The 15,596-nt window shown below is 36.0% G+C and overlaps 1 protein-coding gene and 1 long non-coding RNA gene across 2 annotated transcripts in view; both read right to left on the bottom strand.

Annotated features, from left to right (window-relative positions):
* Positions 1-15,596, bottom strand: part of LOC117336712 (basement membrane-specific heparan sulfate proteoglycan core protein-like) — a 131,795-nt gene that overhangs the window by 103,301 nt on the left and 12,898 nt on the right. The window lies entirely within an intron of this gene.
* LOC117336105 lies at positions 337-14,931 on the bottom strand. Its single transcript, XR_004534535.1, has 4 exons — positions 14,743-14,931; positions 14,116-14,336; positions 1,730-2,029; positions 337-630 (listed from the first exon to the last, which is right to left on the bottom strand). It is a non-coding gene; the product is annotated as an uncharacterized LOC117336105 (long non-coding RNA).

The following is a 15,596-nucleotide window of genomic DNA, read 5'->3' as shown; positions in this document are numbered from 1 at the left end:
AAAATTTACCACTAAATACCCACACATTCGAGTACAATTTTACCGTAGATCATCTATATATTACTGATTGAAAACGAAACTGTTATTTATCTAGAAAATAACGTATACAGAAAGCCTGGACAGACTGCTCAAACTTAATCCACGTCGCCTATCATTGAAGGACTGTGACAACGGATTCGTCGAGCGGATCCGCCGCGAACCCGCAGCGAACACCCTGCAAACATCCCGCGGTTACGAGCGATATGGCTTACAGTTTTCCGCTCCCGCAGAGTTTGAGTACAAAATCACCCTCCCAGTACTGTATCTTTCATTCAATACTTGTATATCTACCTGATACAATTGTCACTGTAGCTTGGTCACTTGAGCCAGTTCCAGCAGCATTGCTAGCAAAGCACTGGTAGGTCCCGGTGTCGGTGGTGTCTGAATTGATGATAGTCAAAGAGGGTATGGGAACAGAGGAACCAGAGAAATTGACCCCATCAATAGTAATTGTTTCGGTTCCTGATCCAACATCACGCCGCCAGAAGACAGAAGTGACTGTAGTAGATGAGGAGACGGTACAGCCGAGAGTGATAGTAGTCGACATCTGTGCAACAAAGGCTGTTTGGGCAATAGTTACAATCGGAAGATCTTAAAAGAAAATACGAACATTTAATACCTAGTTTAATTTGAAATTTAAAAAACAAATATTTTGAGAGTATTACTTGAGTAATACATGTCCCCTACCGGACCTAGCTAAAACAGTGTCACAAAAACCCCAGAAACTCAAACTGGATCTGAGGCTGCTCATACAAAAGTGACAAACCAACATTCACTAATATATCTCGATGAAAAGTGCAGAAAACTTAGTGGACGGACTAACACATGGACGGGGATGGATGAAAACTATAGTCACCTCAGTTTCAACGATAGTAACTTATATAACAAAGTATTATCTAATTATTCGTGAGGATGTAATCATGGTATTCGCCATTGAATCTTTATTGGTTCTTTGAAAGACTGATTTTTTCCCTACTTTTCTTTTTTCCCACTCTAAGAATCCTCTTAATCATATAACAAAAGGAACAGAAACATCAAGTTTCTAGTGTCAAAATTCAAGATGACCACCACTAAGTTATTTTCTTACCCTGAGCAGTCTCAAAATTACCCGGGCAAAGCTATGGCGCAAGAGGAACCTATATATCAAGATTCAGAAATGTCTTTCCTGAATATTTTACGTCAATAAATAGCGATAACAGCCAATAACTTTCAAATTATAAGATGGCTTCCTGCTGGTCATTTAGTGTAACTGATCAGTCTCCAAATTAATCAACTATTGGTGAAAATGACGACCGTTAAACTTCCCATTTCTGTAAAATACATTATTGCATATTTTAACCAGCTAGACAATGACAATAACCTTTGACGGTTAACGGTGTAGTACATATTGAGTATGTTTTTTTCTTAACTTTAGGAGTTAACCTTGTAGGACGGACTGAGTCTGTGTTTTCTTACCTGTGACAGTTATTGTTGTATGCAAGATTGAGTCTGTGTTTTTTTACCTGTGACGTTTAACGATGTAGGACAGATTGAGTCTGTGTTTTCCTACCTTTGGCGGTTAACGATGTAGGACAGATTGAGTCTGTGTTTTCCTACCTTTGACGGTTAACGTTGTAAGACAGACTGAGTCTGTGTATTCTTAGCTTTGAGGGTTTACGTTATAGGATAGATTGAGTCTGTGTTTTCTTACCTGTGACGGTTAACGCTGTTGGAGAGCTTGATGTTGTACCAACACTGTTTGCTGCAGAACAGATATAAGTGCCATCATCTGCACTAGAACTACTTGTGATGGTAAGAGATGGGTTTCCTGTGTTTGCATTTTGGTATTTGGTGCCATCTATCGTTAATGTAATTGTCTGTCCATTTGCAGTACGAGTCCAGCTGACAGCTGTCAGGGTTGCGCCGTTATTATTCACATTACATACCAGTATGATATCACTTCCAGCATTAATAGTGTAACTGCTTTGACCAGTGGTCACTGTAGGAGCAGCTGTAATGACAGAAAATTACCAGGTTTGCAATAAGAGATGGTTTCAAATAAGTTGCAGGATGACATTGAAGCCTCGACCTCTATGTTTTCCTAATACATGCTTATGGCAATATATTTTGATGAATGGTGGAATATATACCCTAAAGATATTGTAGTGTGATAATCTATACCATATTATTGATAATTTCAATCAAAACTGGCAAACTACCCGCTGATTACTGAGGTCCATCCTAAAGATAATTTGTCATGCACGCATGTGTAAACTGGTTTATTTAAAAGTATGGTGGACCAGCAATCAAAATCACGCATTGTAAGCCGAAAGTCAATCAGATGGACTAGTTGCAGGCACACAAACAAAGAAAAACATTAGGTAAAATTACAACATCTCCTACGACTATCCGAACCAGTGTGAGTCTGTTAGATAGAAATAAAAAAAGTTGAACCTGAAACCATCAATTGGCTGTGACACTTGTCGTCAGTTTGTAAACAAATCAATGATCTTTCTGTTTAAATTTACTGATAAAAACATACTAAACTGATTCATACATTACTACCATCCGTTTTATAGCCTTTTCAAACAGTTATAACTATTTTGTAACTTTTTGAAATTTTGAATTGATAAATGAATATTTTATTACTTTTTTGTGCCTTTTCGATTTTTTTTTATTAAAATAAAACGATCCTTTAACAAAATGAGGTGTTTTGTCATAACGTATTGCATAACATTTTGAACCCCTTTTTGTTATTTTTCAGTACCTAAAACAAGTTTTGATTATCTTTTACATACAGAAAAAATGTCAAAAACGTATAACTTTGGTTTCAATCTAGCATCGAAAGTTATAGTTGTTTTAGCATTGGTAACTCGGCACATGAAAGGTTGGTTCATATTCCATTTTCTGATGTTTATTATATACTTTATTTATGATCTTTTTACCCAACTCAGCAGATTCAAAGGGAATTAAATGAAAATAAACCTGTAGAGAGTTATGAAGTTTAACTTGAGAAAGAAAAACAAAAATACAGAGAGGCTTTTAGTCAGATGATGACCATTTCAGTGGATTCATATTTTAGATACATTTGCATTGTGCTGTAAGCTAGACATACTAATAAAAGGTCATATATGTGACAAAAATGCAGGGTGATAATTATTGTAGCTGAATTGTTGTTTTATTGCCAAGACACTTATAATAGATCGACAAAAAAGTTATCTTTGAGGTTCAAACTTGTGGTGAAAATGCATCTTGAAAATAAGTCACTGCACCTAGTTTAAAAAGACTCCAAAATACTTTGCTTAGCTTACTGCAACAGCCATGACTATATGAGGAGATATGTGTAACAGCTCGTCAACACAACAGAAGAAAAGAAAAATAAAGCTGAAATATGTATCCAAATTATGGCCCCGTGAATCAGGATCTTGCAGGATCAATACACAATATCAACTACTTTAAAAATATTATGAACCGCTGAGACTATTATATATATTATCTTTTTTGTCATAACAGTGAATGAAAGTTGATATATCGACATGAAGATATTACCTGCCGTAATAGCAACGGAAAGTAACAAGTTATTTCTAAAAACTGGAAATATTAAGGCCATATAAGGATCTTTCAAATTTGGGAAATTGATTATTCTCGGCAACAAAAGACAAAAACATTCAATTCAGAAATGAAATCACTCTCTACACTAGCCCTGCGCGTATGGGTGGCATCTGTGTGTCTGAACTTTATTGTTTTGTTTGCATGTATTTGTTCATATTTTTACTGTATTTATTCACTGTATATGTGTAGTGAAAAACCGTAAGGTGTAAGTAATACAGTAATTGAATCAGATCAGGAAATCGTACCACAGATAAACTGCCTTAGTTGACCAGGATATGAATATACCCCCTATAGGGCTTACAGTAAAAAGGAGATAATGACCAGGTGTGGTGATGTACACACCTGAACCCAATGACTCCTAAGGAACTGTATATCCATGGCAATCAGGTGAAATTGATGGCGGTGGGGAAGGGGATTAGTACCCATGGCAATAAGTTAGGGGGACAATTAAGTCAAGTTCATGCACATGTCTGGCAAGAATAAATATAATATTCACTAGTACATATTACTGTTGTGTAAGCATTGAAGATTTCTTTAAAAGTCTGATGTCGGGATAAGGGAAAACTTTGGGTGGATAAAAACTAAAAACAAAATACATCCATAATTATATTCTTACGAATATACAATGTACATGTGCAATCAGATACTTGTATATCACGTCTTCTACAATGTAGCTCTCTGTGTTAACGTGCTGATGGATAACACTCTAAACATCTTTATTAACGGAATTGTTTGGTGGTTTAACCTTTATTTTGTTACAAACAGATATCAAACTCAATTAAAAAGGATGCATTAAGTTTTTAAGGTTAAGAGTCTTTTTAGTTATGAAGATGCCTTTGTCTAAAGCTCATGCCCTTTGCCGGATAAAATAGCGATTTGAAGACAGACAAAATGCCACATACAATTTGCTGATACTTTGAGCCATTTTAAAACTCGACTCGATCTAAGTCTAAATATATCTTGTATCCCTGTGGAAATTCGTATTGATGATATTTTGGGTTAAACATGCCAAAATCGACATTTTGACTAAGAAGTTCTGTTTAAATCGCCCTCAAAATAAAAAAAAAAAAAAAAAATCAAGAGATCTATAATTGTACATGTAGATGGATAGATGTTTCCCGGAGAAAAAGAGCTGTTAAGTATTTTCCTATACATAGACCGACTGTTTTGATGACGCAAGACCGGGCGTTTCCCTTCCGTTTAGCAGGGTAAAACAGATGGACCAGATCAGCATACAAAGTTATTAGCATTAAACTCATTATGGATCAACTGGTTTTATTTATTTATTTATTTATTTGCGAGTCATCTTGATGATGTCTTGCAAAGCCTGCATTAACATCATCTCAAGGCTTTAGCTGCAGTCTAAGTGAGTTGTATTACATTTTCCCGTCAATACAAGGAATTTTTAATATTATATCATACTAAAGGTGACCTTGGAGGTTATAGCTGTTCTACAATGACCAAATCTGTTGCTTGACAGTATCAGTATTCATCGTCAACCCAAAGTAGCATTCCGTTCTTTTCGATAACAAATTTCTAAACTCGTAAGCTTCCAGTATTAGGCCTAGTGTAAATGTCATACGTGTTCTTTAACGTTTTAGAGACAGGCGACGTTTAAATATCTAATGTTTATTTTCTTTATTGTTTTGTTTTTTAATGAATGTATACCGTTAGTTGATGCATGCTGTGTGTTGATATCTTGATCAGCTGAGGCCTGTTTGTTTATGTCGAGGAGCAACGTTTCGAGAATCATATCACATACATATTAGCTTACTTAATACTTACTTAGTACTTCAGTACACACTAGCAGGACAAATTTCGTAGGACAGTGTCATATCATATCATCTTTTGGACTAATAAACAAATGAAATAAATTTTCGAATATCTTTACCTTAAATACCATACAATATATCTTAACCTTACACTTTCGTGTGTCGAAGATTAGTGGTATAAGGTTTGAAGAACAAACACATAAATTTCTACTAAAAATAGGACGGCGGAGGACTACATGTGGAAAGTATCTGTTTGTGTGTGACGAGAACTTCAAACTATGATTATGAATAAAAAGGGAGATTTTTTTTGTTATGAGAGTCCCCCAACTACGTAACACGTGGAGGACTATATCTCGTTCATACCGATTCGGTAGCAGGTTTGGAGTTGGTTGATCCAATGTCGTTCCCTATTCAGGCGTTGCTGGTCATTCCACCCCCTTCAGTGGTCAATGGGGACCACCTGCATGCCATGCCATGTGTGGCTCGGCATGTTAAAATGTCTCGCTACTGGCAAGTCCTGGCGTTTCTGTTCGATGGAACAATGGTGGTTATTAATCCTCATATTCAGTGGTGTTTTGGTCTCCCCTACATACTGCATGCTTCACTTGGTACACGTAATAAGGTATATTACATAGGCCAGTGTGCAGGAGACCGACTGGACGTTGCGGTTTGTCTGTCCATTATTCTCACAATTGAATGAATTGGTGCTCCGTGTGTACGGACTGCTACATGTCTCGAAACAACCAGTTGCAGTAGCACGAGAGGGTGAAGGTAGCTTACCACTGACTACCAAATACAAATAACAATATCTCCTATACAACACCCTGTCAAGATGCTGCTGCTGCTGCTTAATTCAATAGTTATTGACGACCGGAAGTTAGGTTCATGTAAATATCATTCACCTACCCCCACCCCCCCCCCCCCACCCCCACCCCCCTCACACCACCACCATATTTGATAATGCAATAGTAAAATAAGATACTGATATGTTTATTTTATTGTTGCACCGAAGATTGATTAGCTAGAATGAATATTTGATTGGCAACACCGTTGTTAGTTTTTTGCTCTGCTATGTTTAGTGACAGTTAATGTTGTAGGACAGATTGAGTTTGTGTATACCTTTACCTGTAGTAACGGTCGTTGCTTTATGACATATTGAGTCTGTGTACTCTTACCTGTAGCGACAGTTGATGTTATAGAACAGATTGAGTCTGTGTATGCATACCTGTAGTGACAATCAATGCTGTTTGATTGATTTAGGCTGTGTATATTTACCCGTAGTGACGGTTAACCTTGTTGGACAGATTGAGTCTGGGTTTGCTTATATGTATTTACAGTTAATGCTGCAGGACAGTTTAATTATGTGTATACTTCCCTGTTAAGATAATTAACGTTGTAGGGCAGTTTGATAAGTAACTTTCGTCTTAATTTATCCATTATTTAGCAAGGCAACGCGTGTGCACTGCCAGTGAATACCGTATTTAACCCACAGAATAAGTATGTATACTCACTTTGAGAAAGAGTCTCTGTTAACATAGATATCGCGAGTAAAATGTAGGAAAGGCGATACATTTTGAGATCACTCCATCAATTTGGCTAATTGTGTAAGAGACTATTTCGATGTTTGTAGACTGCCCACTGGTATGTTAGTGTCCAGACACACCTGTAATATAAACGACATTTTACTGATATGATTATTACATTTATTACTTATTTATTCCAAGTTTTAGGAATGCTGTTTGGTTTGTAACACTCATTTTTGTCTACCGTGTGGCAGCTTCACACTCACGGTTTTAGTGCCAAAATGCAAGCTTTCATAAGGAGTAAGTGTATAATCTCAACGATGTATTTTTGTCACGTCTTTGATATTAGTTTATGTCAAATGCATATCACGATTTTGCTAGGCTTGGACGAGTCCCGCCCTATTTCGTCTGATTGTTTGCTCTCGACACTTTAATCTGGTCTGATAGTAATTCGTTATTTTTTTTCCATTTTGTTGTACATTTGACGTACCAACCGTACTACATGTATTGCCCACTATCGTGATATTGTCTGATAGGTGACGTGTTGTGTTTTGAAGGGTATGTGAACACGGGTTATTTTCTGATTTACTATTCTGTGGTACGGAACAATTGTAACTTTGCACTGTACGTAATTTTGATGCCATAAGGATCATAGAAAAGACGCCTTAACTTTTGTATCAACTCATATCGTGAGTTTTACGTATAACACGCATATTGTCTACCTCGAATATTTTTGTCAGTATTATATGATTAGCATAGCTTGACCTAGTTATTAATCAGTAATCCTGTGGTAGTGTTTTATTTGTTTTGCTTTGCTTTTGTGCTACTGCTTTTCGAGGTCTGTGAAGATATTATAAAAAATGGAGTCTTGATCGACGTTTACGTCTTTTTATCATTAGACATCATGAGATCATGAAATATATTCCTTGATAACATTGGTATACCAGTAGAAAACCCCGTAATGGAACAGAAAACATCTGTGACGTAATGCATTATGAGAGAGACATTATGAGACAGAGAGACACACAGACAGACAGACAGACAGACAGACAGACAGACAGACGGGCGGGCGGGCGGGCAGGCAGGCAGGCAGGCAGGCAGGCAAACAGAGAGACAGGCAGGCAGGCAGGCGGGCGGAGTAATTACATCAACATTTTTTTTAGGGACTTTCATGAAAACGTCAATAAAAATAATTTGGTCTTCAGCTAGTCCAAACCATAGAGAGACAAACAAAGAGACTCTGAGAGAGATATACAGCATGCCAATTAAGTTACCTGAATATACTGCTACTCAAACGATTTATTATACACTTCTGACCCAGGTTAACATAATTGCTCTAATAAAGTATCGTTTTCTGAACCCCTTCATTATAGTTTTTTAAGATTATGTCTGTTTTTACTTCTTCTGTCTAAATATTTATTCTCAAGGTTTAAAAAGGTCTTAGTTTATGTTCAATTAACGTATTACTAAGAATTTGGTAATGATATGCAAAGTTTATTTATTGAAATGCGATACGCATTGATTAAATTGTGACCAAGTGTATTTTACCAAAAGTATACGTTTCCTGTAAAATCCATTCTGAGCAGGGTTGGGGACTGTATTTCAGTCAGTCTTAGTGTTTATTTATCTACGATACATTTGAATCTAGTCATCATGGATACATTTGATACTGAAAAGTAAAGACTAATTTAACCTGTCTGTTCATTGCCAATCAGCACATAAGTATTGCTAGAATCCGATCAGTGACACGTGTAATTATTCTAGACGGTAAATGGGCCAGTGGTCAAAATCGTCATACAGTTATTACTATAAGATATTTACCTCTAATTGTGATTATATTTCCAACGCAATTTCTGAGCATATTGATTCTCCGGGACGGTGTCGTCTTTAGTAGGAAGACGGCTACCCTACCAGAATGCCAGGTCTGGTTTTCTTTTGGTTTTCTAAACAACCTTCATTAACTGCATTTGTGGGTATTGGCATTTGGTCTTATATTTGGAAATGTCTAAAAAAAGGTAAAGGATTGATTGTGAATTTCGGTATTTTACTTACTGATGATGGGAAGTGAACATCCTGCAGATATAGTAAACTATAAAGCAGCTTCTGTACCATTTGTACAGTGTTGACTCCCCTTTATTAGTCAATGCAAGCAATAAAGTAAGTTTTCGGTGGTCACAGTTTGATAAAAGCGCTACGAGTTTATTACTTTCATTGACAAGGAACACAGTAAAAAATGCAGACAATATACCATGACGCCATTATATAGAAATATAGATATTACTACATTCAAGACATTACGATATCAATAAGAATAAGTAAATCAACCTACCTATGACCAAAAGTTACTCCCGAACGGATATAAAACTGATCAAAATGTAAATCCTCTCAGACTGGTTGGTTAAGTTTTCCTGGTCTCATATATGCACGTAACAGACGCAACCAGGCTTTGAACAATGTGTATTCGTCTCTTCAGTCGAAATATCACAAAAGAACCACAAAAACAAGATCTAAAAGCAAATATAGTGAGTGCTTGGTTACTCGACCTTGTGTAAGCGTAAACGCCTCTGTAAATCAATGGTGTTTTTGAGTAACACTTAAAGCATATTATCTATTTAAAGAAATATTTCGTGTGTAGGTTAAGAAAAGCTGAGCAAATATTCTCGTTGATGTCAGCATGATACTACTTAACGGTCTTTAATGGGCCTGTATGCAAAAACCGCCGAGTTGAATTTCAGCTAGGGTTTTAAACGTGTATGTCTGTCAAGATGTGTTTAGATAGCTCATGAGTATGAAATATGAGGCATGCCGAACACTTAACTGATCAAACTGTACCAGTGTGCAGAGATTTCCTACCCGTGAACATGTCACAAAACGCTGGCGACACACGCCAAACAAAGCCGGTTGAAAACCATCTTGTCGGTAATTCTTTGTCTACTTGTAAGAGCACGGACATTTAAATTATTGTATTTTACATACTGACATAATGTTTCCAGATGTACCCATATCTGATGTTACTATGATTAAAAAAGAACACCTTATACCCCGTGACAAATGACTATGCACGGAAACGATACAGAATATTCATGACTATGGTTAGTTTTACAATAAACACCATGATCGAATTCGGAAATGTTATTGTCATTGCTGGGTAAACGCCATCATTGCGTGTTGATATGCACAGTGGTCTCAAGGTAAGGTACCAATTATAGAAACATTCTAAAATTATCGCCAACGAGACCATACATTTTATACAGAGACGCAGGAATGAAGTTTTTATATGAATACAATTTATCATTTATTCTCTTCCTTTCCAAATAAATACATGGTTGAATCGAATACATCGGATGAATCGAATGTTTCGTTAGGTCCCGATTAATTCCCCTTCTTTATCTTAGTAAATTAAAACGGATGATTCGAACAATGTTGAATCGAATACTGCGGTTGTGTCGAATATATTTTGTCGTCCCTCCCTTCAATACCAAATACAATTTATCAGTTCTTCTCCTTGTTTGTAAATGAATACAAATTAAAAAGGAAGCTCAATAAAGTCTATATACCTTATATACATATATACAACTTTATATTGTTGTCTTCAACTTCTAGGATGTGGTACCTTTCAGTATGGTTAATGCTATCAAACCGAAATATCCGTATCCGCTTCATGAATGTACTTTTTATTAAAACTATTAGAATTAGTGAGATGCAACACAATGTATTTGCAGAACTTTTAAGCCAAACTTTAATAGTTTCTCCATTTTCGCGAAACTGGGACAACTGACCTGGATACTTGGATGGATATCGCACAGCGAAATTAGTGAGATGTGTCCAATAGAAAGATTCGTCGCCTTTAGCTACACAGACACATATCCTACCCACCAGTTTACTAGACTTCCGGATTCCGAGCCACAACACAGCTACTTAAACACCTCAAAATGACATCAGTCCTTCCCATACTGGGAACACGTCTTTATTAACTGACTTTTCAAAGCCCAACCAGGGCATATTCGATATAAGTCAATTTGAGTAAAATGTCGTTCTGATATGTTAAACACTCGTTTTGTTAATTTACGTAGTCATTTTTATTTACTCAGTAGATAGTAACCAACTAAAATTGGATCAACGTCATTAAGCCAACGCCTACGTAATGCCAACCAAAGTAGCATTTGCCAACTTTGGCCAACGTATGTTATATATTGGCGATAACCAGAGGACATTTTGGGGTAGTATGGTAGGTAAATTGGGCTTTTTCGGAGGGAACTATTGAAGGTAAATGGGGTATTAAGGGAAAATATAAATATATATAGGAAAGATAGCATGGTGATAAATTAGGGTATTTCAAATGTCAAATTTGTTTCAACCAATATATTTACAAGAAGTCAGTAAAATCGACATATCATAGAGTGACTAACAAGAAGCCTGGATTTCAAAGATAGGCTGTATTAATAATGGACAAGAATATTTTTACGGACAGGAATAGACGAAAGCAAGCCGATACATGTGTATATAGGGAGTATGATATAACATGCTAGAAGATGTATAGTTTATTGAGACGGAACGAACTGAAGATATAAATAATATGATGTAATCACGCCATCATATTAAAATATAGATATAACATAAACAAGTAAACAAACTACCTTAGGTACAAAGGTACACCTGAACCTGTATCGACAGGCAGATAAATCTCCTAAGTTAAGTCGAAAATCCTTGTCATATCAAACTGGTTTATTGAGTTTAAAGGTTTTCTTATATACACGTAATCGAGGCCGAGCTCTACTGAGCGTTGTCTAATTTGTTTTCGTCAATTCCAAGGTGCAAATGTAAACACGCCTCCCTGAATCATCATGTTGTTAAGAAACAAACCAACACATATTATCTATTTTAAGAAATATTTTGTCCAGGTAAAGAAAAGCGGAAGTACCTAAGCAGTTATGAGTGCATTTCAATTGAAATTGTGTAGAAAGGGCGATACAGGTGAATGCATAGCGTGTTGTTGAAATGCGGATTTTTTACTTGCCTCCCCTACAGTGTAAATAAGTAAAATAAGTTGATCGAGAAAGTAATAATATCTTTACAAAACATGGATCAATCTACTTGGAGTAAAAGTAGTCGATTGAATTTTTAAAGGGGTGAATCAAATATTCTGGCGTTATGATTTGACATCTTTGGGAACAAGAGATCTGTGAGATTAATTTTGGTTATTTTCGTTTGACGGTTGAAACTATTATAACATGTTAATACATTAGTTGCAACTTATGCTACCTGCAATAGTAAGTTGCAACTAATATATTAACATGTAAAATAAGGAAAGGTTTAATAATTATACATGAAATTCGGTTTCGGAAGGTGCGAGAGACGTATGCCTCTATCTTGACGTGGCGACGTAATGCGCGGGCGTCAGCTCTTTGGATGGTCAACAAATCTCCCAGTGACTCCGAGACGTGCAACTAAACGAGCAATTGTGTCCTCGTGTGTACCATGTTTCTGGGTTGTGTCACGTTACATACGTCCTTGAATTATTAGAACAATGGTCATACCCCTATCGACATTACTCAAACTCGCATTTCGCTATGAAATGTTATGTAACTGATCTTTATTGTTCCAATATTCAATTGGTAATGATTTCCCAACACATATGACATATACAGTGCCCCAGATAAACGTGTTTTTTTAATCTGATGAAAGCATGCAGCGTCGAGTGTGGTCACTGAGGAATATTTTCACATTAATCATTATCCTTTATATCCATCTTTGCCAACATCATAAGAGAGAGACACAAATGCAAAACGATCCGCAGCTAGCAAAAATATTCCATGCCGATACTTTTCAACGATATATTTTCATCTACCTGTTTTTCATATTCTGATCCATGCCGTAATGAATAGCGTATTTGTATCATTTTCACATCCCTTTCATCATAGTTGTTTATCATAATATCTTTCTTTAAACATTTTTTTTAAAATGAATTCACCTGAAAATCAATTCACAAAGCAATTACAATGTTCTTCTGACCAAGATACATCTGCATGGTTTAAAAACAACTCTTTAAACTTTCGTCTCTTCGAGAATGACTAACTTGCTATCACCGTATTATGAAATGATGTGCTTATATACATGTAGGAGTGCCTTCATTACTGTCAGTATTTCTAATACCTATTTCTATTAATTTAGCACACTGGGCATGCAAACTGCATAGATATTAAAATATTGTATTTCTAATCCTTATTTCTATTACTTCAGCGCACTAGCCATGCAAAAAAAAAAAAAAAAAAACATAATTAAAAGATTGGGTCACCATGGAGACATCAACGTTTGATATTAAAAATTAGAGACAAGTGCCATTTTCTCGTATATGAAACAAATTGTTATGAAAATCGTCCCATTTATCTTTAGATATAAACCGTCAAAACTGGCTAGTTTACCTGCCTGTCGCTTGGCAATCAACACTAGGGTTGTTTGTCGGTATAGATAAATTCCTAGCTGTGACGTCATGAGTGTGAGAGTCACCTAGAAACAGTTAGCCTTCTGTTAGGTTGATGATTATAATAGACGTTAAATGGGTCAGTCGTAAGACAATTGTCAAGTTATATGTGTAGCGTGATTATTCTCTGAGGATGTCGACCGATTTTGCGCAACTTTCGAGAAAATGGATGTTACCCTCTATTTATAGCTGTGTCATCGATTAATCGGAAGACGGCTACCCGGCTAGAATACCTGGTCTGGTACTCCTTATTTGTTTCTGACCAGGCTCCACGAATCTAGTTTTTGCTCACATAAATACCTCGGTTTTGAATTATAATAAAGTTGTAGCTTAAATTGTGGTCTTACAATTTAATGCGTCCTTAATAATGAAGGATGTGAATTATGTTGCTTTTTTAGTCTAGTGAAGGGAAGTTAACATTGCGCAGATAAAGTAAACTGCATGGTAGTATATCTACCATGTGAACGAGGTTAATTCGTCTTCGTCAGTGCAAACAATCAAGTAAGCAATCAATCTTTATATCTACGCTAGACATTCTCAGTGACCACAGTATGTTATAAGTGCTAGGAGTTTAATTGTTTCATTGAGACTGAACGAAATCGGAATGATAATATTATAACAGTTTGACGTTATCATGTCGGTATGTAGATATAAGTTTATCAAATGCAATACTAAATACATTGTAAATAAAAAATGTAAATAAACCTACCTGAGTGACCAAATCCGTTCCTCCAGAACCAATTTAAAACCGATTGACAGGTAAATCCTCTCAGTTAAGTCGAACACCTATGTCGTTGCAAACTGCCTTATTGATTTTTAAGGGTTTGGTATACACGTATCAGACACCGTCCTCTACGGGGTGTTTGTTAATGTATATTCGTCTATTTCAGTCCACATTTAGGATCCCAGAAACCTGTTCTACCTGTAATGCTAATTTTGATTTTTGTAAACGTAGACGCCTTACTGAATCCATTGTGTTGCAATGTTTCACACGGAAGCACATGATATTATTACAATGTTTAACTTGATAGCATTTAAAGGTTGATAATACATAATATGCATTGACTGTATATAGTCATATACAGATAAGGGAATATGTTCGCTCTTTCCTAATACATCATTGAATAAACAAATACTTTAAAACTGGTGTCATTTTTATACCTACACCAAGACGCATGCTCGCCATATAATTGTTATGAATTTTTTCATTGATAAGGAACGAAGTTATAATTTAGATATTATAACATTATGACGTCACAGTGTGAAAATGTAGACCATTACATGTATATCTTTATTGAATGCATTACGATATAAACAAATACGTAAATGAGCCCACCTCAGTGTCCTAAGGTTTCACAGGTAGATCCTCCCAGTTAAGTCGAAAATATGTGTCGTTGTAAGCTGGTTTATTGACTTTAAATTGTATTATATACATGTCATGAAGGCCTTCCTTTACGTGACATTGTCAATTTCAGTCGACCTTCAAGAACTTGAGAAACCTGTTCTACAAGCAAATCAAGTGTTTGTTTACTTGACATAATTTAAGCGTAAACGCCTCCCTGAATCAAATGCGTTGCTGTGTAACACCCTAATGCATATATCCTATGTTAATGAATAGTTTGTGTATAGGTAAAGACAATATACTATTATTTTGATGATGATTTGGTTGATGTAAGCATTAGACTGACCGACTTCCTGAATGGGCTGGTTTGCAAACACTGTGGTGTTGAATTTCAGCTAGGATTTTAAACGGGTAGATTTGAGAAGACGACGCTCATTTGTACGAGTACTGAGCCACGTCAGAAAAAATACCTGAAGGATCCGACTCTGCCGATGGGTGAAATTATCCTGGTGGTATTAATGTTTCGTAGCACTAGTGATACAGATCTATCAATGTTAATCACACATTTATCCTCGGTGATGTCTTGATCTCTTTATAAGAACCCGGACTGCCAAGCTCAAGAATTTTCTTGTTGATAAAATTCTACACACATTGACCTACAAGTACATTAATGCACTAATATCAATGAAAAATAACATCCTGTACTTTTCCGTGGCAAATGTCGATTTCACAGGTAAAAAAAAAATAAAGTCAAATATGGCAGCTAAAATTATTTTGTTTTTCCTCATTAAAAATAAAAAAAATAGTTCATAATACTTAAAGGAGAATTAGTTTTGGGATCAAACAGG

This window comes from Pecten maximus, chromosome 10 (genome assembly GCF_902652985.1).
Source record: "Pecten maximus chromosome 10, xPecMax1.1, whole genome shotgun sequence".
Taxonomy (NCBI): Eukaryota; Metazoa; Mollusca; class Bivalvia; order Pectinida; family Pectinidae; genus Pecten; species Pecten maximus.
This window is presented reverse-complemented; position numbering and strand designations above follow the sequence as displayed.